This window comes from Nelumbo lutea, chromosome 1 (assembly GCF_056320005.1).
Source record: "Nelumbo lutea isolate HS-2025 chromosome 1, American lotus-T2T, whole genome shotgun sequence".
Classification (NCBI taxonomy): domain Eukaryota; kingdom Viridiplantae; phylum Streptophyta; class Magnoliopsida; order Proteales; family Nelumbonaceae; genus Nelumbo; species Nelumbo lutea.
Window position 1 is genome coordinate 199,248,318 of NC_142684.1, and position 22,065 is coordinate 199,270,382.

Here is a 22,065-nt window from a genome sequence, read left to right on the forward strand (position 1 = left end):
AAGAAAGAGAGAGAGGGAGAGAGAGGGAGAGGGAGAGAACAGAAGCAAAGTTTGGAGGGAGAGGCGCCGATCGTTAGAGGATTCCTCCGTCACTCCCGGATACCCGATGAAGACGAAGGGCTACAATGGACATTCCCCCCCCCCACTTCGATTCGCTTCTCTTCCATTAGGTTAAATAAGACGTCATTTTACTTTTATATTAGGACATGGGTCATTTCGTAATTTCAAAGAACATAGGGGATTTGGTAATTTTCAATAGGTTGGGTTAAATTGGGTCCAAAGAGATCGAATCAGATTCTCGCGTCAATGATGGGTGGCTCTAGGTCAAGAACGGAGGGCTGACTTGGGTGTGACTGTATATCGGGGTGCTGTGTGTGAGGACTAATGGGATTAGCTGAAATGGAATCTCTTAGATGGAAGGGTTAAATATAGGGGTCACTCAAGGCTCACATTGGGCAAATATGGAAAGGGTTCAATTCTATTAATTTAGGGGCTTGAAATAAGGGGAAAATAAATACAGTTTTGGGTGAATATTCTAGAGTAGGGCTTTTGGGTAGCCTAAGATGATTGGTAAAATCCGATTGAGCCAACTGAGCCCGAATTGGGAAAACTTGTAATTCAGTCAATCTGGAACCTTGAAATGGAATCTTTGTATAATTACGGGTAAATAAAGTTGTTTTGGGCTGGAATTTTCTATGTAAGGGTATTTTGGTATTATGGGGTGATTGGAAAAGTTTGATTGATTAGATGGTCGAAATAGAATCTTTGTTTGATGGATGGGTGAACGAAGGAATCTTGAGTTAAAATTGCATGGGTAGGGGTTTTGGGACGTCCCAGGTCTGATGGTTGTGTCTGATCTAATGGTTGAGGTGTAAGAGAGGGTCAATCGGGGTCATCAAATAGGTATTAGGTAGGTTTAACGGTAGATCTGAAGGCTCTCGGGGTGAAATTTGGGTTTTCTCTATTTTTGGGTGTTTTAGAGAGGTTGGAAAGGTCTGATCGGGTGTTTGGGGTGAATTGGAGGCTCAGGCGGTAGAACGAGCAAAAATCGGGTGCTAACACCCATAAATCACAGTGAATTAATTCTAAGGGAGAATTACTAATGGCATGATTCCAAGAACAAGGAAGTACATGGCTCTTAGCTATTGAGCAAGTTGAACAAAAATTTAAATTAGTATTAGAAACTACTAGTAAATGCTGAGAAGAAATAATCTGTTGAGTCACTCTGAGAATAGGGTGACCCGGTCGATGATGCCAAATCTCAGGACTAGCACGAGCACCAACAAATGCTGATAGAGATGAAGCCACAGTTGGTGCGTCAATCCTTCACAAAGAATTTATGAGGATAAAATTCAAAATAGACATTACTATAAGCAGAAAAATGGGCCATAAATATGAGATTGAAGGAAATCTGGGGAACATGGAGAATATTATTGATAATCAATGATTTGAAAGATAGAGCATAAACAATAGAAGATCCAAAATGAGCAATCAACAAACCTAAACCGTCGCCAATAGAGATACAGTCAGAACCATCATATTCATAATGTATTTGCAGTTTATTCAAATCCGAATTGACATGATGTGTCGCACCATAGTCAGGGAACCAAATATCTGTATCATGCTTGTCACGTCCTAAAGCAACCATAAACGCCAGAGGTTGTGGTCATTTAGGGTTCAAATTATCAATATGTACAAGGAGTTTTCGACAGTACTTGGTATAATGATTTCGTCCTCCACAAATTTGGCAGGGATTATTGATATATTTGGAGGGCTTAAAGGATCCATTACCCGTTTGTGGTATATCAAATTTATTATATTTTTTGGAATCCTTCTCCTTAGAGGCAAGATTCGCAAAAGGAGAGCTAGCTTGTGTAGATGCAATTACTAAATGAAGCAAATGATTCTCATGAGTGACAAACATACCTTGTAAGCTAGCAAAGGATAACTCATTTGTTAATGTAATGATTGCCATAGAGAAAGCATCATAATCTGGACCAAGGCCATTGAGGGCATGATGAATTAACTGTGAATTTGTTAGAGGCTCACTGATTACAGTTAGCTTATCATTGAATACCTTGAGTATTTGCAGATAATCGGTCATGGAGAGATCATCTTTCCGTAATGGTCCAAGTTTGTTCTTAAGACCAATGGCACTAACTGTCCCTCAAGGGGAATAACAGTTCTCAAGGGTTACCCAAACTTCCTTTCTTGCTTTGCTTCCTACGACCTGTGCCAATGTTGTTTCTGTCAGAGAGGATAGAAGCTAGCTGAAGATGTAACAATCCTGCTTGACTCATTGTGTATAGGGTTCTGTCATCGAAGTAGAAGATCCTGAAGAGATTGTGGTTACCATAGAACGAGGTGGACAAGGAGTAGTCTCATTGACATTGCCGAGGAGCCCATGGCTCAGAAGGGCATTCTCAACTTGAAAACACCACACAATGTAGTTGGACCCATCCAACTAAAACGAAATCATTTGAAGAATATGATTCCCAGATGCTCCAAAGTTTAAATGGTTGGTCGAATTGGTAAACATAGTAGAAGACATGATGGAAGTCTTGAATTGACCGCTTATGGCTCTAATACCATATGAGAATAACAAGAGAGATAGAGAGATTTGAATAATGGTCGAATTAATTGTATTCAACTCTTACTTGTTTATTTGTATAGAGTACAAGAATTAGATATACAAGAATAAGTTCTATCTGATCTAGGATACATTTAAATGTAATCCTATTTAGGATAAGACTTATCTTACTAGGATAAGTGTCATCCTTTACAAAGATATTACAGGGATAACTATTACTAGGATAAGGGTTATCTACAAGGAGGATATATATATAGGGGAAGAATATAATGAATAGGATAGATTAGGAGTCCTGGTTGGTTACGTACATGTGCCATGTATGTAATAGCTATCACTTACAAACGTAAAGAAAGAGAAGGGGGGAGAAGAAGGTGGAAGGAAGAGATGATAACAGGAGAGGGGAAATACCATGGGGCGGTTTGCCACTGACATCCCATTCAATTTGCTACTGTGAAGAGAAAGCTCAAGTTACTAGTTCAATTTGCCAAGATTTAGGGTTTCGAGCATGGAAAGTTGGCATAAACTGAAATTGATTAGTCTGCTTTTCGCAGATAATTTTGAAACCCTATCAATCAACTGATGAAAGGAGTTGAAGCTCTAGTTATTCAGCTGTAAATTGACTGACGTGAGGAGTTAAAGATCTGGTTTTTGTAAGTGATTCTGAAACCTTGTAAGGCCAATGCAACTTCTGAAACTTGGAAGAATGAAGTGCTAGAAGTGAGGGGGACAACGTGGTTCATGTAATCACCATTATCGAACCTTGAACTTTGGTGCACCTGGGGTGCATCGTAAAACACCCGGGACACTAGTTTAATAATTATATTTTTCCAATCCTCAAAACTAAATAAAGAATGTAGTTTAGTGGTGAGGAAGGGGTCGAATCCTCAGGGAAGCAAGGTTAAAAAATATTATTTTGTTCCAAACAAATAAGAAAAAGAAAACATATTTAGGATTTGCAAAAAATAAGAAAATAAAACTTATTAAAGCTAAAATTAAATATTCATAATTGAAAAAGACAAGAAATTAAATAAAACTGAAATTAACAAAAAATAAATAAAAATATGCTAAAATTCAAATCAAGTGGCGGTGGCTTTCCGGAAAGACAAACTACAAGTTGTTCCTCCTCCGTTTAGCCCTCGAACCCCTCGAGACACCTTAGCCTTGAACCGGGCGAATTCATATCTGCAAAAGACAGAAAAATAGAAATTAAATCAAACCAAAATAAAAAATTACAAAAATTAAATTGCTATAAAAACTAAATTACAAAAAGAAAGAAAATAAAACAAAATAAAAATGGTGGATCAGCTCTAGTAGCGGCAGTTGCAGGTTGGACGAATTACTTGCAGGAACCCCTCCTAACAAGAACTAGGTGTCCTCGTTCCTGTAACCAGCCTTGGCCTTGTGAACTAGGTTAACCAACCCCTTCTCAAGGGCCCTTGGGGTCCTTTTTATAGAAAAAGGATATAGAAAACTGGGATTAGAGAGAAAGAGAAGGGCGGAAAGGGGGTTCATGCAGAAAATGGGTGCCCCTAGGTTTTAGGAATTGAGGGATAGGATTAAACTAGAGGGATCCTATTGCTAGAGTGAAAAGGAGAGGGCACCTATAAGTATGGAAGGTTGGGATTTAATCTCCTAGGATCGAGTGGTGGGGATTAGGAGTTAAGTGGCGCCCTAGGGTTTGAATGTTAAATAAATGGCACCCTATAATGGAGGGTGGATATTGCAGGGTGAAGATCTAAGGGTATGAGAGGTTGCTAAGGCTTTGATGGTTGAGATTAGATGTTAGAGAGGATTGGAAGGTGAAAATTTAACAGTTAATGGCAGCTAGGGTTTGTTAGAGGTGAAAAAGTTGAGTGGGGAGGTGCCCTAAGGTTTGTAAGGAGAGGGGGGTATGTTAATACAATAGGAGGGGCGCCTTTTTGGGTTTAGCAGATAGGAGGCGCCCTCCTTTTCTCAGTTTTTCACAGAAATATCCCATCTCTCAGCTGGAATTCTCACCAACTTCCCAAAATCTACAGAAAACTCTGTACATTTTCCAGTTTTTACTTAGAATTTGCACAGGGACCCTCATAGGGTATAGCATTGAATTTAATTGAAAAAAATGGTATAGATTAGTCAATCTAAGGTCTAAAATACCCCTAAAATGATGCCCTTAAGGCATCAAAATATAGAGTTATCACACCCCCAACTTAACCATTGATAGTTCCTTAGCAATACAGCCTTAAAATTACAAGAATAAAGAGATCATTCCCATTGCAAAATCATCCCTAACAAAATTTGCCAAGTATCCTTATTCTAGAATTCTCGAACTTTGTATAGATCAATATAGGATTTAAAGGGTAAAACCATCACACTTTGAACATTATAGAAACTTGGCTTAAAATCGGGCGGGTATTCTTCTTATCATTTCTAACAGTGGATTTCTACCCGTGAACTTGATATGCACAAACACTTTTATTGCTTCCACTGTTTGACGTGAATCTCGACACTTGACATAGGTGAATAGACCCAGTTACTAAGTGTTAGGTAAATGTCTTTCTTATTCCCTTTCCCATTTAACACGAATCTCAACACTTGACATAGGTGAAGAGATCCGGTTACTAAGTGTTAGGTAAACGTCTTTCTCATTCCCTTTCCCATTTAACACGAATCTCGACACTTAACTTAAGTGAAGAGACCCGGTTACTAAGTTTAGGGTGTTCATTGACCTTCTATTCTCTCTCTCTCTCTCTCTCTCTCTCTTGCTGTGTGTAAAGTTCAGCATTGTTCGTGGTACTACACTATCTCTCTTATTTTGAAGAATTTTTCGTCGGATTTCTCAATCATTCTGTTCTTATCATTATAAGGGAAAACTTGGGAGTATTTTCAATTTGAAACAATTTTGACAACATTCAAACAATACCAATTTAACTTCTTTCACTTGCTACCAATCTCTACAAAACTCAATATTATTTTATTAGTTTCCTCAACTTTTTTCTATTTGAGATTCTCTTTTAATGAAAAAACTTTTAAATTTTTAGTGAAATTTTAATTCTACATGGCTTAGCTTCTCATTTAAAAAAAAAATCTCTAAAATTTTCAAAATTTGCTCACTTTCCTCATCCCCAACTTAAATGCCATTGTCCCAAAAGGCATGAATAAATGATGCAAAAGGGACTTAGGCCAAATGGAACAATCAAGAGGTAATGATTCAATTGGGCTCTAAAACGTTGTTGAGTTGCCTCTAACCAGCGCTAAGTTTAACATGTTCAGGTAGACACATTCACTCATTTTTCACATATACACTTCCAGACTCGCTTTAGTCTTTACACAGACAGGGCTCAAATTGGGCTAACCAAAGGGTAGACAGGGCATCTACAAGGTCATCCACTACATCTACCTTGAACTCATCTTCCCCTGGGTTTGGATACTTAGTGGCACTAAATACATTTAATCAGATTTTCTGCTCCCCAAATGAAATGTCCACTTCTCCCGATTTACAGTTGATGTTTGCATTGGCAGTTGCTAAAAACAGATGTCCTAAGATTATTGGGTTATGGTTCCGTTCATCAATTGGGGTCATGTCTAGAATCATGAAATCCACTACGAAGTAACAATCCTCTACTCTGACAATGACGCCCTCAATAACACCTCAAGGAGTCTTGATTGACCAATCAGTGAGTTGCAGAATTACCGGGGTAGGTTTTAACTCGCCAATCCTAAACCTTTCATAAATAATAGAGGGGAGCAGATTTACACTAGCCCCAAGATCCAATAGGGCCCGATCGAAAGTGATTCCAGATATGACTTAACTTATTAGAAGAGCACCAGTGTCTTTCATTTTTCGGGGGAGTTGGTTTAGGAGAACTGTACTAACATCTGCCGAGAGCATCATTTTTTGTGGGAACGATTGTGGCTCCCTCTTTTGAGTACATAGCTCTTTCAATAACTTGGTGTAGGTCGGGACATGTATTGCGTCAAGGAGATGGATGCTAATATGGACTTGCTTGAATAATTCCCTGATCTCCTCGTTGTGATTCTCTTTCGTCTTTCGCAATGGACCGGGTGTGAGTGCGGTAGAAAAGGGAACTACAGGTCGGTTCACTATACGTTCTTCTTCTAAATTTTCCTTTCCTTTTTCTTTCCCCAACTTATGGTATTCTTGCTCATTTTCTTCTTCACTAATGTTTTTCAATTTCTTTTTCTCATATGGGTCCTCTAAAATCTACCCACTCCTTAAGGTCGTAATAGCGTTGGCATTTTCAAACTGAGGGTTCTTAGGAGGTGGTTGAATCTACAGTGGAGGAAAACCTGGTGGCTGATTTATAGGATTTGTAATTAGTTAACTCAATAGTTTTCGTACTTCTCTCCTCGCATTGGTGTCCTATTTGGCTCTCTAATCTAGCGATTGACTATCGTTGATAGATCAGCTATTAAAGCTGCATGAATTTGTCATCAACTGTACTGGTCTGAGGAGGGTGGGTAAACCTAATAAGGTTGGATCAGCTGGTTCCTAGGGTAAATCAGCTAGAATTGGCTCTACACTTACAACTTCTAAAATTGCTGGGCCATGGAGTTATATGGATGGTATTGCTGGGATTGTGTGTTAGGTTGATGTGTCCTCCAAGAAAAGTTAGGGTGATTTCTCCACCTAGGGTTGTAAGTAATTGAAAATGGGTTTTTATTAGGCCTCAAGAAACTCTAGACTGCCTGAAACAATTCTTGGATAAATGGCAGAAACTGGGCCGCTGTTGGATAATTATCAACTTGGTGGGCCAGGCTGGCACAAATGGAACAAACTTCAGGATAAGGTGTAAATGGGCTCGGTTGTTGGTTATAGGTGAACAATTAATCAAGCTTTTGAGCTATAAGATCTACCTTGTCCAATTTTCTAGAGATTGCATTCAGGTCCATTCTTGCGTCGGGCCCTATACTATTCCTGACTTCGTAAAGCCCTACCCTCTTTGAGGGTCCCACTAACATCTCATAGGAATCTAATGATGCATTGTTGATAGAATTTTCACTCAATGTTTCGAAAAGAGCATACACTTCATCCTCACTTTTACTCATAAATGCCCCCCACAGGATGCATCTACCATTTGCCTGTATTGATTAGTCAAACCCACATAGAAGGCTTCGACAATTTGCCTCTTGGACAGGCCAGGGTGTTGGCACTTTCTCAACAACTCTTTCATTCTCTCCCAAAACTCATGAATTTATTCACCCGGTGTTTGGGCAAATCCAGTGATGGCTCTTCTCATAGTGTTGGTTCGTCCTATAGGGTAGAACTTTCTAAGGAATTCTTGTTGCATTTCTACCCAAGTTCTAATAGGTCTCCTTATAGTTCCCAACCAGTGCTTGGCCTTGTCTTTCAAGGAGAAGGTGAAAAGAGTTAATCTAAGGGCATTGTCGTAAAAGTTTTGGATTCTTACAGTGGAACAGATTTTCAGAAATTCATATATGTGTTTGTATAGGTCTTCACTCGGGTTCCTATAGAAAGAGGGGAGCATCTGGATTGTGCTTGATTTAGCCTCACATTAGAAGGCTTGGGTATCCGGTAACTGTATGCAGGATGAAGGGTTATACTGGGTTGGAGTGAAAAATTCCTTCAGCTTTTTGGGTTGTTTCTCATTAATCTCAGCCATTTGGTTACATTGTTGGTGATAGAGGTATCTCTCTATCTCAAGTATGGGTTCTACTATTTCTCTCCTCAGAGATCTCTTTCCCAACATACAATTCAGAAGTTTCTTTTTTTTTCTTTTTTGAAATTTGAAATTTGAAATTTAAATTTTGAATTTTAATTTCAATTTTATATTTTTAAATTTAAATTCTGAAGTTTAAACTCACATTTGAATTTTAAAAATTTTTATTTGAATTTTAAATTCAAATTTAGATTTTGAAATTTAAATTCAAATTTGAACTTTTAAATTGTAAAAAAGATGCAAGCATTTTACACACGGCCTAGGGCTGACCTAAGGTTTCCTAAACTAGTGGTTCAACCAATGTGAATCCTTTTAGGTTCACTTGGAATTACACCACTTCCTTTGGTTAGCCAGGTAAGAGGTGGGGATGTGGGAGGCTCCCCTTGCTCTCGCAAGGACCTAATTGAGTAACCACAAAACTGGCTTACGCTTAGCCGGTTAACCTCTTTCTTTAGACATCTACCGCCGGTTATGGAAAGTAATTACAAACTTCCCTAAAAATTCAGCACACTTTTGAACTAAATGTGTGATACCTCCCAAAAGATCTTGCTATCCAAATTTTAAATTAAGGTTTAGGGTGAACCACACATGAAAGGGTGGTCATTTTTGGGCCAAGGAAGGGTGATGAAATCCCCACCTTATCTTATTGAAATTGGATTGCCCTTAACTAGATTAACGAAAAAACACAATAAACAAAAGAAATGTAACTAATTAAAATGCATGAATAGTTATCTCTAATATGCATTTCAGCAATAAAATAATAAAACTAATTAATTCAGCAAAAGAGAGCAATTAAAAAAATGAAAAACACTAACACATTAACAACTAACAAGATGATTTCAGCAATTAAATAATCCTATATGAGGCATGCTCTAGAACATATCAAACCCAAAATGTTAGAATGCAAATGCAAAAAATTTTATTTTATTTTTGAAATTCGAAATTTGAAATTTAAATTCCAATTCAAATTTTGAAATTTAAACTAAAATTCAAAATTTTGAAAAATTTTGTAATTAACAATTACTTACTCAATTAAATAAGTAATTAGATCTAAGGATGAAACAAAAGAGAAAAAAATATAATCAAATCTATTAAGAAATAAAAATAAAAATGAATAACCAAAGATTCGAAAACACTTATCTACCAAGATAAATTCAAAAATAAAAAGAAAAATTATAAATAAGTTGGGATGACCACACCTAAATCGCTACCCAATATTTTTCTTTTTTTTTTTGTGCGCAGTTCAACAATGTTTCGACACCCTGCCTTCGACTGCTATGTCCTGCGAAAACAAAGAAGAATTATGAGAGTTTTATTTCCAAAGATCAAACAACTAATGAAATAAAAAAAAAATAATGTAAAGAGATTCGAAACAAAGAAATAAACAATTTCAATACATTGCTTCCTCAACAACAGCACCAAAAACTTGGTACACCCAGGATGCGTCGTCAAAACCCGACACACCAGTTTAATAATTTATATTTTTCCAATCCTCAAAACTAAATAAAGAACGCAGTTTAGTGGTGAGGAAGGGGTTGAATCCTCAGGGAAGCAAGGTTAAAAATTACTATTTTGTTCCAGACAAATAACAAAAAGAAAACAAATTTTGGATTTGCATAAAATAAGAAAATAAAATTTATTAAAGTTGAAATTAAATATTTAGAATTTAAAAAGACAAGAAAATAAATTCATAAATTAAATAAAATTGAAATTAAGTAGAAAATAAATAAAAATATGTTGAAATTTGAATCCAGTGGCGGTAGCTTTTCAGGAAGACAAACTACAAGCCGTTCCTCCTCTATTCAGCCCTCGAACCCCTCAAGACACCTTAGCGTTGAACTGGGTGAATTCAGATATGCAAAACACAAAGAAAAACAGAAATTAAATCAAACCAAAATAAAAAATTCCAAAAATTAATTTGCTAGAAAAACTGAATAACAAAAAGAAAGAAAATAAAACAAAATAAAAATCATGGATCAACTCCAATGGTGGTAGTTGCGAGTTGGTCAAACTGCTTACAAGAACCCCTCTTGACAAAAACTGGGTGTTCTCCTTCCTATAACCCTTGAACCACTCAAGAAGCCTTGGCCCTGTGAACTGGGTTAACCAACCCCATCTCAAGGGCCCTCAGGGTCCCTTTTATAGAGAACGGTAGACAAAACTGGGATTAAAGAGGAAGAGAGGGGCGGCTAGTGGGTTTATGCAAAAAATGGGTGCCCCTAGGGTTTAGGAATTGAGAATTAGGATTAAACTGGAGGGATCCTATGGGTAGAGTGAAAAGGAGAGAGCACCTATAAGTATGGAGGGTTGGGATTTAAGATCCTATGATTGAATATCGAAGATTTGGTCGCCTAGGGCTGGAAGGTGGAGATTAAAAGGAGTGTGTGACACCCTAGAATGGAGGGTGGAGATTGCAAGGTGAAGATCTAAGGGTATTAGAGGTTTCTAAGGCTTGGATGGTTGAGATTAGATGTTAGGGAGGAGGGGAAGGTGAAAATTTAGCAATTAGGAGCATGTAGGATTTGTTAGAGGTGAAAATAATGAGTGGGGAGGCACCCTAGGGTTTGCTAAAGAGAGGAGAGTATGCTAATACAGTAGGAGGGGCACCTTTCCGGGTTTAGCAGATAGGGGGCACCTCCTGTGCTCAGTTTTTTCATAGAAAACTCTATAATTTCCCGATTTTTACCCAAAATTTGCACAAGGACTCCCAAAGGTCACAACATTGAATTTAGCTGGAAAAAAGGGTACAACCTAGTTAGTCTAAGGTCTAAAATACCTCTAAAATGATGCCCTTAAGGCATAAAAATACAAAGTTATCAACCTCCCGCCTAGAGGTGTTGCTTTGAGGGCATTTCGCATCGTCGTTGGCAATAGCTTCGGTATTAGGTTTTGGTTCCAGGGCGTGTTGCCAACGTTGATCTTGATGATCCTCTATACAGGTTTTTTCCGCCCCTCTCTATTAGACAGTTATTCCCTTTAAATCCAATCAGATTAATGTACCTTTTTGACATTTATTGTAAATTAATAAAGTACATAATCGATTTGTGTCATTGTGGTGTGTTTTTGTGTAATACCCTTAAACTGGACACTTAAAGAGACTCGTGTTAGTTTAGAATCTTCACAACCGTTGGATAGATCTGGGAGATTTATCTTGCCAAGGCTGACACTGATGTGCCACCAAGTTGAGTGGGTTTCTTGAAACCCTTAATTAGATCAAAATTCCAGTATTGCCTTGGACCTTTGAGATAAATGGGCAAAACTAGAATGTTACACATGACCCCTAGACTCGATTATGATACTACACTAAATGTCGGATTTGGCTGTTTTTGATATGCCAATCAGTAAGATCCATAGAGGGGGTCAAAACCTGGGTATGTTGGGACAGTCCGAGAATTCGTATGAGTGGGTGATCATAGGGACAGGATCCACCCCTTTGTACGACAAATTGAATGATCGGGGATACACTCTATCTGATGAAAACCTAAACTGCCAATAGTTGATTTCAACAGTTGAAATTTGTTTTGCAAAAAATAATTATATAAAGATATGCATACATACATACACACACACACACACACACACACACACACACACACACATATATATATATATATATATATATATATATTTATTTATTTATTTATTTATTTATTTATATTTATATATCATGGTTTCATAATGTTTGCAAAATGTTTTAATTCTCGGGATCAATGTGAGTAGAGAGTGCAACACTACACCTTGTAGCCGATGGAGAGGTCCTCTCTTGTCGGGCAGTGTTTGATCATTATGGGCTAAGAGATTAAGTGTAAGACCATTGAGGGTAATACCTGATGGGTTATTCTTGCATCTGCCACAATCTTTGGGTTTTCATAAGGTAGCTGGACCGGAGGACCATTTAGTGTAAATGTTGGGCCCATTAAGAGCCTATGGTGATGGACTTAGGAGTTCAATGTCTCCTATAGTGAACATTGTGTCATCTTTGGTTCGTGCTGAAGAGTCGTCCTGTTAATTCGTTTTCACCACACACTGTGTGATCTTCAGTGGGAGTACATTTTGGTTTTCTCCTTGGGTGTGAACACCTTCATTGGGAGTTACTGTTACTACGTATCAGGTATATCCCACTCCTCCCTTTTGGTTTCAGATCTGGTTCGGTTTGGTTTCAAGATTGATCATTGAAAATGCTGTTTTCTAAAATAGGGAATGCGATTCCCACATGGGAGAGAGAGAAGTTTTTGAAATTTCGCCTAACCTTCCTACAAGGTTCAGCCATCCATATGAAGGATCTCTTATCCCTTCACTCTCCTCTGCTCTTGTCACTCTTTCTTCATCGAATATGATGAATAGTAACCTTTCACTCTGTTTAGCTTTTGTGGGATGCAACCGGAGGTGCACCACAACCTGGGTCATGAACGATCTCGGTGACAACACCCTTGCGGTATCCCTTGCACGCACCAAAGTCAAGGCTTCTGAATATGGCTGGTCCCTTCCGGTGGTGGGTGTGGGACTTGAAAAACCTAAAACCCTACAATGAACTCAGCTTAGAAAAATAAAACAATCCAAGAGATAGGGAGAGAAAGAGCACCATATACTAAACACAAGAAGGAAGAGATGAGAACGGAGAAGAAGCTTAATTGAGAGATTTTATTCTCTTTGGATGTGAACCGACATTCTTTTTAGAAATCGTCATTACCGGGAACTTAGGAAAGCTCCATGTTTCTCCTTTGTTTATTCTTAGCGGTGGTGGTAGTAGTTGGTGGCGCCAACAACCGATGGGAGGAGGTTAAGTTTTCATCTGTTAAGCTTTATTTTGAAAAAATGAGGAATAATGAAGGGCAAATTCAACAGTTCATTTTTTTCGTTAGCACTTAGCAACGATGTCAATTGTCAAAAACAATAGGATACTTAAAGACAATATGTAAAATTAGTGAATTAGCTAAACCATAAGGATAATTTAAGAAATTTATCTTTAATTTTTGTCCAATTGAATTGTTTTGCTAAACTCATTAAAATGATAACTTCTTTTTCCTAAAAGCTTGAACCTGTCTAATCCAAACAAGTTTTACATGGGAAACAATTGCCTAGTAAATTCAAGTATTTAAGTGAAAATGAACAGGACCTAAGAGATTAAAGCAAGGGTTTAAAAAATGACCTAGAAATGGAACCATTCTAGCCACTGGTTTCTGGGTTGATGGTTTGATTGTCCAGTTTGAATGGACGGTCCATTATGACAAAAAAAAAACAAAAAATAATTAAAAATGAAAAAGCTAAAACCGTTGAATGGGTCGATGGTTCGACTATCCAAGCCAACGAGTTGTTGACTTTTTCACTGGTTTTTTGCCAAATACCAGGTTTGGGGTAAAACGGGACTGATTGCTTGAATGGTTCTCAAGCTGAACAGTTTGACTGTTCGGGTCAATGGCGGTTCAAAAACTTTTTATGGTTTATATACGAAAATCAAGAAACCAACAAAAAGACTAAATTTTTTATATTAATAATGCATTTGGGTAAAGTTGATTTTTATTGATGTCAGAATTATTAAAGTTGTTACTATTGACATGATATTTATAATATGTCTCATATTTTTACCTGATACGCTAATCTTGCGTCTGCCCACAGTCCCTGGGTGTAAAAAGGTGGCTTGGCCCAGAGACCACCTGGTGTAAGTGTTGGGCCCATAGAGTCCATGTGATGGGCTCAAGGGGTTCACTGGGCTTTCTAGTGAATTCGGCTAGGCCTTGTAACAAAGGCTGGGCCGAACCTTGTGGTTGATGTGTAGATCAATGTTTGGGTCCCACGTCATACAAGGAAGCCCAACCGGGCAGCAATTTGGAAGGCTAAGTGAGCACATACTCTTATTGGGCCTAAAGCCCATTTCGAACTGGGTTGATTTGATCAGTTAAAGAAAGGGGCGAATCTGAGATTAGATTAGCCGATAGGATAGGGTCTTACCCTATCCACTAAGAGAGTCCAAATCTGAATACAAATTCAGATATGAAAACCTCCTGATAAAATTAGGAGATGGCTGATCTAATATGTAGATAAGATAAGGGTTTATCCTTATCACTTAAAGGGAATTCAAATCCAAATATGATTTGGATCAGCAACTCCTAATGGGATTAGGAGTTGATCCTTTAAAGGTTATAAAAGGAGAAGGGGGCGACAACTTTAGAAGATCATCACATTCAAATCAGAGAGATAACTTAGCACCTAGTAAGACTGAGTTATTTTCTCCTTGTCGCCTCTTACCTGCCGTCGCCATTACTGCCTGTTCGATCTCCTCTTTCAAGAAGGAACGATCAAGATTGGATTTTAATTTAAGCCTTTGAAGAAAGCCTGATCTAAAGTTGTGCTCATAGCCTCCAGTGAATTCCTGTGAAGGATTCAGTTCGTTGGACGAACATTGCTGACTTTGCTCCATCCTACACTGCGCCATCTTTGGTGGGAGCAGTTTTTGGTTCCTTCCTTGGGCGTGAACACCTCCATTGGGAGATACAGTTTCTTCGTATCAGTATACCCCTCTCCTGCTTCTGGTTTCAGATCTGGTTTGGTTACGGTTCAAGATTGATCATTGAAAATGCAGATTTTCTAAAACATGGAATGTGATTACCAGATTAGGGAGAGGAAATTTTTTAAATTTCGCCTAACCTACCTGCAAAGTTCGACCATCCATATGATGGATCTCTAATCCCTTCACCATTGACACAATGTGGATAGCCTATTTACCAGTTGATGTTGTCCGATTCAAGGTGTCTCGAACTAATGATGCAATCAGATAATCATACCAACTAAATGAAATCGAGGTGGAAGGGTGAAGCCACTAATTCAAATCTGCACCCAAAAGGGAAGGTCAAAGGCCCAATGAATTGTTTCCTGGGTAGATACTCCGACGCTCAAGTCAGTTGAATGGAAGGGTTGGTGGTTAAGCCAAGTAGGTAAGAACAGTGTTGGTCCAAGCTGAAGAGGTAAAGCAGAGGTATAAAAGTCCAAAAGTCCCTTACCCTGAGTGAAGATTACCTATTTTTAACAGGAGATCTGTGTTCTACTCAGACGAGGCTTTCGGGGTTGTCGATATGAGGTTGCCTGCTGAGGTCTTTGGGATGACTCCTCTTTCCCGACGGGGTTAGCTTCCTCGTCTGTGTGGGACACTCCTTGGTCGCACCTATCCATCTCTCATGGTGCTGACGTGGCTAGAAATAAGATGGTCGTGGCTTGGCATGGAAGAGCTCTGTGGTCCTCGACTGAGCAACTTTAACTTGTTAATTGATTTTGCTTTTCTGAGTTGAGTGGCTTGGGTGAAGCCGATTTGCGAGGTGAACTAGTCAGTTCGGTGCTCATGCCATTTCTGAGATGGGTTGGCATATGCGTTGTTTCGTCTTGTCGAGGTTATGTGCATGCAGAGTGCAGCATTGAATCAACGTCGCCGATTCGAATTGATCTAGACTGTTGGCTAGATTTATAAAAGATGGGTGAAGAGCCATTTCACTTTGTCATTTGCAAAGAGTCTCCCCATTAGAGTTTGGTGAGAAATAGTCCTTGGATGGTGCTTCGGTTATTCAACGATGTAGTATTCATTTCTTTTAATAAGATGTCCTCATCTTCATCGTCTTCTCGTTCTTCTTTTTCATCCTCTTCTTCTAGCATGTCGAGTAGTGAGTTCGAGCAGAGGTCTCAGGTCGAGGCTACCGCGTTCATGGTCCATGAGACCGATGGCAATGGGGTCGAGGTAGATAGACTCGGGGTGAGGTTGAAGTGGTGGAGGAGGCCACAGTCTAGGGGATCAAGGTCAACAATGCCAAACTGGAGGTTGTGTCAGAAGAGGGGCCCAACACCCCTATCACAGTGCTGAGGTGGTACCGCGTCTAGCCAATCTAGTTAATGCTTAACTCCTTTAGGTATCTAGTCGGCATCATCTGCTATTGCTCGGTTCATGAAATAGATATCACCCTACCAATGTTTACTTATTTCTTGCACCTAAAGAAGCACCAGTAGAGTTATGACTATTTCTCAGTACGACTGCATAACAAAGTGCCCATTGGGGCTCCCTCCTCAGTGAAGCACTGGAATGAGAAATTCTTCTTTGTGCGTTGCCTAGGGGATGGCCATTCCCTGATGAGCTTTGTGTTACGAGGACCAAGGTGAAAGCGCCAACTAAAGCCGAGCTTTCTAGGGAGGAGTTGGCATCCATAAGGCAGGTACAAAGGATAGACATGTAGGAATACATGCCATTCTCGTTGTTGATTCGTGATGGGCTGAAAAGAAGCACGACCAAGCACTACTAGTCTAGTTTGTGGGTTCTATGGTCATTCCTTTCCTTATTTTGATTTCATCTCTACTTTGTATTGACTTTGTGACAAATTGTACAGGAATAGACATGGCTGGTGTTGAGGAGATGACTCAGCATATGAGGGCCGCGACAGAGAGAAGAGCGTAAGTAGCTAAGGCTCTGAGTGCGTAGTTCAAGGTCGCCAAGCAGTAGGGGCGCATGCCTTGTCAATGGAAGGGATTGAGGCTCCTAGAGGAAGTCATTGTCATTGACTTTGAGGAGGTTGTGGCTCAATTCGGTCATTTGATGCCACCAAGGGGGACATTCTGGAGTGTGTCATGGTCGAAAGCTCGGCAATGGTGTATGTGTCGCGGTGGATTGTTCAATCGAGGGACACCCTTGAGACAGAAGGGCTGTCCAAGCAACTTGCATGGGGTCTGATGCTCCCTGACATTAGGCAGGAGACTAGCAGTCATACCAACGACTTCCTAGAGAGTGTGGTTTTGCACCAGGCCGTGGCGATGAGTCCTGCTTCTTCGGTTGTTAATTATTTCTCTTCTTATATTGATGACTTGATTCTTTTTTCAGTCTGTTTACTTAGTCATCGTTCTCGTCAACCGCCCGGGTACACTATGACACCTTTGTGAGTTGCGAGAGGCCCAGTATGAGCAGTTGAAGGCTTAGTTTGTCGAGCTGAAGGAGGAGTTGTCTGAGTTGTAACACAGTGTCAAGGAGAGCGACGACATCATTCGCAAGATGAAGGGTCGAGTCCATGACCTAAAGGAGACGCTGAATGCGCTGAGGAAGGAGCTCAGAGATGTTGAGGGAGGGATTACTCAAGCAAAGGAAGAGGGTGTCTCTGAGTACAAGGCTTTAGAGGCTTACCAGAACAACCTTGATGACTTCACCACTAAATCTTGGTAGGAGGGATTCACTCTCTACCGGTGAAGAGTCATGTGCCACTTCCCAGAGGTGGCTGAGGTTGTTCAGGGGTTCAACCCCCCTACACCTGACGGCGAGGACATTGCTGCCAATGTCCAGGAGCGAACCGAGAAACCCCCAACTGACGACTGAAGTGCCCCACATTACCTTCTCTCTCTTTTTTGTTATAATGTATGCAGCTCGATATGCCAGGCCTTGATCGATGTAATTGACTTAGCAATTAATGAAAGACTTAAATTTTTGTCGAGCATTATTTTTAGTGTCTTTCCCTTTTATTGCTATGCTTTGGAAATGAGTTGGTCATGGATCTCGGTCTTGTGTTGGCCAAGGTGTCCAGTGGCTGAGGTCATGAGTTCCGTGGCCTTACTATTGTGCTAGTCGAGGTGCTTCCAAGCTCTTGATGTCTTTGGGGAGGTCGGTGGCGCCTGGTCTTGGGGGAGCCTTGTGTTCTGACTGGGCTAGCCATGTTCCTCAAATGGCTTTGCTCTAACAGTTTGTCAGTTGGGTGTGCGGAGCTCGTTGGCTGTCCTCTTGGGGTGGGGATGGCATTCTCTCATGGGCCTCGGCCGTTTTAGGTCGGTAAGGTCTATTAATTGTACCAATTCAGCTCGGCAGTGCCATCGTGTGTAAGTGTGCAGTGATGAGTGTGTATTGTGCTTGAACACTTTACCTGTTGGAGTTCAACCATGCGAGTTAGTGATGTGCCTAGAGACCTCAACCATTAGAGTTCAACTAGGAGAGTGTATAGGGTGTGTTCATCGGTCATATGCAAAAATGTGAGACTTTATTGCTTAGATAATGTGAAGTTGGTTACTGATTCCTTAGGTTCTCGATATTCTATCTCCTCAACATTGACTTCCCATCGAGATCTTTTAGTTTGTAGGTGCTTATGTCAAAGACTTTGGTCACCCTATATTAACCTTCTAGTTGGGTCCGAGCTTCCCCTCTCTTGGTGTTGGTAGTATGATTTTGCAGAGGACGAGGTCCCTTGTCTTGAACTAATTCCTCCAAACTTTAGGCATAATATTTGTCCATCCTATGCTGTTGTGCTGCCATCCTGAGGTGTGCTCAGACGCGGGCCTCCTTCACTAGGTCGAGCTCTACTCGAAGATCTTCATTGTTCGTCTCGTTATTGTAGAGCTTCGTCCAAAGAGTAGGAGAACCGATTTCCATGGGGATCATTGCTTTGGATCCGTATGTTAGGCTGAAGGGACTCTCTTCGATGGTTGTCCATGTTGCAGTTGTGTAGGCCTTGAGGATGCTTGGTAGTTCCTCGACTCATCTGCCCTTGGCCATGTCAAGTCTAGTCTTTAGGTTGTGGAGTAAAGTTCGGTTGGCCACTTCGGTTTGTCTGTTGCTCAGTGGCCGATGAACGGCTATGGTCCAGTGGTCTATCTTCAACTTTTCACAGAAGGTCTCAAACTTCTAATTGGTAAACAGGGAGTCATTGCCGATAATAAGGAGCCAATAAATACTGAAATGACAAATGATGTTCTACCATAAGAAGTTCTAGGCGTTCTACGTGGTGATGTGTGCCAGGGGTCGACCTCCACCCACTTTGTTAAATAGTCCACTGCAACGAGGAGGAACTTCCTTTACCCAACTGTGGTAGGGAAGGCCCCAAGGATGTCCATCCCTCATTAAGCGAAGAGCCACAGACTGGTAATGGGTGTTAGGGGAGCCGCTAGCTGGTGGTGAAGATTTAAGTGGCTCGGACAATGGTCACACCTCCTAATGAGCAGAGTTACATCCTGCTTCATGGGGTGCTAGAAATAGCCTTGCCGTAGTGCCTTATAAGCCAAGGTTCGGGCGCTAGGGTGATCTCCATAGATACCCTCTTGTATCTCCCTGAGGACGTAATCGACCTATATTGGAGGGAGACACCTCAGGTAGGGGAGAGTATGAGCGATAAAGTTATCATCGGATAAGATAGTACCTAGCTTACTTGTGGGATAGACTCTTTGCTTTGGTTCGGTCAATCGGGAGGGTCCCATCCTAAAGGTATTGTACTACGGGGTCCATCCACATGATGGCTCTTTCTGAACAATGAGGATTAGTAGGGTTGTGCTAGGGTGATTATGTTAAGGTATGTGCGGGGCTAATTAACGAGCTTTGAGAGTACATCAACTCGGATGTTCTTAGCTTTGGGGAGTTGTTGTATGGTAAAGTGTTTGAGCTGTTGAAAGAGCTCCTACACTTTCTATAGGTAGCTAGCCATAGTTGGCACCCTTGGTTCGAACTGGCCAATGTCAAAATCAGCAAATCACAGATATCCTACGCCAATAAAAAATTCGATCTCCGTTATACGAACAACCCATAAACCAAGAAAATTATAAATAACTATTCTAAATATATTTCAGATTCAAAAATATTTAATTTCAGATCAACAACCCTTAATCTGGGAACCGGTTTCCCAAAAAAAACCACAATCTGCGCAAATCGGGCAGAACACATTATGCCCATTTGCGCAGGTTCAGATCTGATCTATTTCGGTTCAAGATTGAACCATGGCTCTGATACAACTAAAGGGATGAGAGATCCATCATATGGATGGCCGAACCCTACAGGAAGGTAGGGCGAAATTTCAAAAATTTCCCTCTCTCCCATCTGGGAATCGCATTCCCTATTTTAGAAAATCTGCATTTTCAATGATCAATCTTGAATTGAACCGAACAAGATCTAAAACCAAAAGGTAGGAGAGAGAGGTACCTGATACAAAGAAAATCATATCTCCCAATGAAGGTGTTCACACCCATGGAAAGTCCAAAGACTACTCCTACAGAAGATGACACAGTGCAGGATGGAGCAGAATTAGCAGGTGGTTCTTCCCAAAAACCGAATCCTTCAACAAGAATTCGATGGAGGGTATGTGAGCACGACTTCATATAAATTTTTCTCCAGAAATTGATATCAATAACCCTTCTTGATCACTCCTACAGTGGAGAACGAATTGGCAAATGCGGCAACAGAAGGAGGGCTTAATAGCAGAAGATGACGCAGTCTTACTGTAGTTGTCTTCTCTCTTTCTATGATCTGAGATCTGATTGAATTGAGTGTATGGAGGTTCGCCCTCCTCCTCTTTTTATATCCATAAAGAGAGCTCCTAATCTCACTAGGAGTTTCCTAATCCAAATCTATATTTGGATTAGGGCTTTTTTTAAGAGATAAGAAAAGCCCTTATCTTATCTGCAGATTAGGTCAGCCCTCCTAATCTTATTAACGGTTTCCAAATCCAAATCTGTATTTGCATCTGCACTCTCTTAGTGGATAGGTATAACTCCCTATCCTATCTACTAATCCAAATCTCAGATCCGCCCCTCTTTAATTAATCTCATTAAACCAGTTCGAATTGGGCTTTAGGCCCATTAAGTCCATGTGCTCACTAACCTTCCAAACTGCTGCCCAATTGGGTTTCCTTGTATGGTGTCGAACCCAAACATTGATCTACACATGGAGGGTGATTTGACACTACAACGCGAGCTCGAGGTCCCCCGAGCTACTGAAAGGGGATACTCAGAGACAAGTCTATCCTAGCTCACGAGCTAGGATAACCAACTCACTCCAACACTTAGGCAGAAAAACTGCCCTAAAGGCAACTTTGAGAGGGGTCACCTCGAAGTACCCCATGGAGCTCGCTACAAAGTATCTCATGACAGGAGAGCTCGCTACAAGGTAGCTCGCGACTAAGCGACACGATGATTTCAGGAAGCTTTTATCTGACAAGACCGTACCCATCAGATTGTGTCGCGTCTCCTGACTAACGGCGTAGTCCCTGCCAATTCAACAAACTGCACCCATGTTTCTCGACAGATGGGGGCGTGTCTGTCCTCCCGGGATGTGTCACTCATCCGGTCGGGTAGTACCCTGCAACAGTTACCTACGTAGCCCTGGCAAATAACGGCTGCGACAGAGGCCCAGTGGCAATTACGCCCGATTTGACAGGAACGCCTGTATAAGATCTCCCTAGTTGAAGGGAAGGGATTTCTCGAATATCTGAGATCTTATCTTGAACTTTCTCTCGAGCTAACTCAGTGATCTAGTGCGACCTACACGCTTAGCCTTTTTTACACTCTTCACTATTTTCTCCAGCGTTCTAACTTAAGCATCGGAGTATTCCTATCGGGCATGTCCCTCGAAAATTCTTCAACGTCTTCTTCTTAGGTGTCGTCTGTTGCTAGCTAGGTGCGAGTCCGCAGTTAGCTAGGAGTGACCGGATCACGCAACATCATTTGGCGCTGTCTGTGGGAAACACTTCAAAAAGCCTTCATATGAGATTCTACAGTTTCCTTTTGAAAACTTAGTATTCATGGCCTCCTCCAACAACGCTGGACATGGTGCCAGCCAGAATGCTTTTGGGGGCAACCCCAACTTCCCACAGTCTGTATTGGACAGTTCACCATCCCACTCTCCGTGGACGGAGTTCCCAGTCTGAACGTGCCTCTCACAGTGGCACCCACGATCACTCCACTCCCTTCCACAGTTGGAGCAACCTTTTCTGAACCTTCAGTTGTGCCCCCAGTGGGCAACCCGGACCGGTTGAAAGACTTAATGCAATGCATGCGAGCCATGCAAGCTCAAAAGCAGCACTT